Source organism: Eubalaena glacialis, chromosome 16, assembly GCF_028564815.1.
Source record: "Eubalaena glacialis isolate mEubGla1 chromosome 16, mEubGla1.1.hap2.+ XY, whole genome shotgun sequence".
NCBI classification, from domain to species: domain Eukaryota; kingdom Metazoa; phylum Chordata; class Mammalia; order Artiodactyla; family Balaenidae; genus Eubalaena; species Eubalaena glacialis.
The window spans coordinates 83134267-83138576 of record NC_083731.1 but is presented as its reverse complement, the minus strand read 5'-3'; positions in this window follow the sequence as shown (position 1 = coordinate 83138576).

The following is a 4310-nucleotide window of genomic DNA, read 5'->3' as shown; positions in this document are numbered from 1 at the left end:
GCCACTCTTCATCGCGGTGCGCGGGCCTCTCACTATCGCGGCCTCTCTTGTTGCGGAGCACAGGCTCCAGACGCGCAGGCTCAGTAGGTGTGCCTCATGGGCCCAGTTGCTCCGCGGCATGTGGGATCTTCCCAGGCCAGGGCTCGAACCCGTGTCCCTTGCATTGGCAGGCGGATTCTCAACCACTGCACCACCAGGGAAGCCCCCAGGCCACCTCTTCTTTTGCCAGAGTATCTGCAATGTCTAGGTGTGCCTGGCTTCAGTACCATATTTATTCTGTCACTGCTTCTCAAGCACAGGCATTACTCCTGAGAAGAAATTTTATATTGCAAGTTCATGTTATATGAAATATGTTTATAACTTTGCAAGTTCTGTAAATGCACATTTCATGTATTAAGTTTACTAAGAAGCAGAAATACCTGTACTTTTAAAACTGAGACAATAAACTAGTTGGTGGAAGACAAGTAATTCTAGACACATCTGATAGATTTTAAAAAGTGCAGGTACTTTAAGTGGCACTACCCTGGCATCTGCTCATTGTAGATTGCATGTAAAACAGTCCAACAGGTGTTAGGAGACAGATGTTTGCCAAATGCTTAGCCCCCAGGGAGAAAACATTAACAAAATATAGAGCCTATTTCCCCTGATATCAGCAACTGAAGAAGGCATTTTACTATCCACTTTCATGATCTTTAAAAACAATTTCAAAAATTTATTGAATACTCACTATATGCCAAGCAGTACCAGATATGGTGATAAAAGATAAATAAACCCTTGATGTATAAACCAATCTCCTTAATTTATCAGTCATGGCTAAAGAAGTTGTAGAACTAATTTCGTCCGTCTCAAGTCTTGCTTTTTCCGTTGGGTTTAAAAGACTCATCGAACGGAACTGAACCAAGTCAGCTTTCTTACGAACTTACTGAAACTGATTGCCAAGTCCTGGTGATTCTTCTGCCCTATACAGTCTCAAAGTTGGCTTCTCCCCTTTATCTTTGGCACCATTTTCCTTCAGGCCTACAGAATTTGTCATCTGAACTACTATAATTTCTTATGAACTAATCTTTCTGCCATAATTTTGCCCGTTTCTAATCCATTCTTGTTAAACTGCTGCTAATGTGATCACCTGAAACACAGAAGGTGTGTGGAATCCTTCAGTGTCACCCTGATGCCCTCAGGATACAGCCCAGGCACTCCTGCACGGCTCACAGCTTCTCTCGCCTCACCTCCGTCATTCCCCTCCCATAAGCATTCTGCGTTCCAGTCACACCTAACCACTAGCAATTCTTGAAAAGCCCCAAGTTTCCTCCTGCCTTGGTGTCTGTGTCAGTCTCATCCTAGATTGCTCCCCTGCCTCACATTCTCCCAGCCCCTGCCCATGGCCCCCAATTAATTAACTTTTCCCTCCAATTTTTTTATTTTGGAAAATTTCACAAAGTTTAGTACAATAAACACCTACATATCCTTCACCTACATTCATCACTTGTTAACATTTTGCCACATTTGTGTTCCTTTGTTCATTTGTTTCCCATGCATGTTTACTTTTGCCAAATCATTTGAAAGTCAGTTGCAGACATTAGGACACTTTACTCTTAAATTGTTCAGCATGTATCTCCTAAAAACAGGGCATTCTCTTATATAACCACAACACAATGATCACACTCAGGAAATTTAACATTAAAATACTAAAATTTCATTGGAATACACAGTCAATATTCAAATTTCTCACAATTCCCCAACTGGCTGACTATTATTTATCATTCAAGACTAAGCTCGAATCAATTATACGCCAATAAAAATAAAAAAAAAAAGATTAAGCTTTAGAAAAAGGACATGCCTTTCTAACACACACACAATGCGTCAGGTGTCTCTTCCTTATTTTTACTACGCTTTTCATACTTCTATGGAAGCACTTCCCACACTATCACATTGTCTATTTCCTTTTTTGTAGTATCTGAAACTCAACTAGACTCATTTCAACTTCTCTTGCACTTCATAAGTACCTGGCGTTCGTTGTTGAGTGAATGGATGAATGAATGGTGACATTCGAGATGTTCATTCCACTCTCTCATTATAACTGGTCAATGTGTCTCACAGCCTCTGGGCACCACTCATGTCTCCTCAATTTCACTTCTTATTTCAAAAGCTGCCACTGGTGCCCAGTCCTGTATAGGCTTCTACCAGCCTTGTAAGCAGATGTGACCTGACAGCACCTCGCTTTGAGCCTGTGCTGTGAACTCCCCTTTCTGGCCCCAGGGTTACACTGGTGTGGGGACAAAGGACTCCAATGGGAACCACTTGGCCTTCAATCTGGCACGCACAATATGGAAACAGGGCGGTGAAGGTCTCCAGGGCCACCTCTAACCATTGAGAGACAGGAGCTCAAGGAAAAATGCTTCTCCCACTTCTGACCCCAAGGTGGCCGATTCTCAGATACATTCTGTAAGGTTCCTCAAATGCTCCCACAGGAACAAGTAGCAGATATTCACATGGTTGCCAATTTGAAGAGGATCCACAGATGGGCTTTCTCTCCTTGCTGGGGTCATTCCCCTGTCTCTCACAGCCTGTTCCCTGGGGTCACATTCTCAAACGAGCTGCCTGCAACCAAGTCTTCGGGACAGTCTCTGCTTTCAGGAGAGCCCAGACTGACACGGTGTGGTAAAGGGACAAGAACACAGGCTTGCGAGTCAGACAGACTTGAATTTCAATCCCAATTTGGTCATTCACTAGCTATGATCTTGAGCTGGTAATTGAACTTCTCTCAGTCTCACTTTCTTCAGTTTATAATGAGGATAGTAATACTTTGCAGGATTATGATAATTAGAAATTAAAAATTCCTTCCCGGGAATTCCCTGGCGGTCCAGTGGTTAGGACTCCGTGCTTCCACTGCAGGCGGCACAGGTTCGACCCCTGGTCAGGGAACTAAGATCCTGTATGCTGCGTGGCGTGGCCAAAAAAAAAAAAAAAAAAAAAATTCCTTCCCTTCCTCATATATGATGTGTGTGTATATGTACATAGATTCCTAGAGTAATACTTGAACATAATAAACCATGCTGGGGCTTCCCTGGTGGTGCAGTGGTTGAGAATCTGCCTGTTAATGCAGGGGACACGGGTTCGAGCCCTGGTCTGGGAAGATCCCACATGCCGCGGAGCGGCTGGGCCCGTGAGCCACAACTACTGAGCCTGCGCGTCTGGAGCTTGTGCTCCGCAACAAGAGAGGCCGCGATAGTGAGAGGCCCGCGCACCGCGATGAAGAGTGGCCCCCGCTCGCCGCAACTAGAGAAAGCCCTCGCACAGAAACGAAGACCCAACACAGCCACAAATAAGTAAATAAATAAATAAATAGAGTAGCTATTAATTAAAAAAAACAAAAACAAAAAACACCCTCAGGAAACACCCTGAATAACGTTTAACCAAAACGTCTGGTCACCCCATGGCTCCGTCAAGGCACATAAAATTAACCATTATAACTTCATAAAGAAATTCAAAGCAATTTGTTAAAATAAAAATAAAAATAAAAATAAACCATGTTGGGTGTCTGTCCAGCCTAGGAACCATCTTCCTCCTTTCCATTTCCCTTAAAACTTACCACCTCTCGCCCTCAGCTCCTTGGGAGTGGGCTCATGTGCTCACATGTCTACTAGGAAACTTTGTGATCCTCCCCCTCTAGCCATAGCTAATTGGTCTGTGAGTAGATTCTTTATCTTAGGAAATTGAACTTTAGAGAAAAAAAAAAAGTTAACCTCTCACATGGCTTTAGCTATAAAATATAAATTCCGGGTCTGTGGATTGGTCATACTCTGCCACGTGGATGAAGACGCACAAATACCTAGTCCACAGAAAGAAGCAAATATGAAGCGTAGTACTTCGTTATGGTATTTCATGAAGCAGCAGAGACAAGGGACAGAGAGGACGGAGAAAGAACTTCCTGGAGTCTTGATGGCTCCTAATACCAGCGTCCATCCCCTTCTTGAGGCCCAGCTGCATTCTTCTATCTACATCCCTTTTTTCGCATTGGCTACTTTTAGTTAGTCATTTTTATTAGCAACCAAAGTTCTAACTAATGCACTGAATACACTAGCACCCTGAAAAAACAATGTATACAATTATTTTTAAAAATAACCATCCTAAATTTAGGAAAAGACAAACTACATTTCACAGTACAATGTAACATAGTAAATCTAAATTTCTGGAAGAAATTCTCAATCCGTAGATGAGAAATTTAAGAAAACTAGTATAGCATTAATATCTCATAGGAATATGCTGTCTTATTTCTACTTAAGATTTTCAAAGCCTTGGGACCTCAGAAG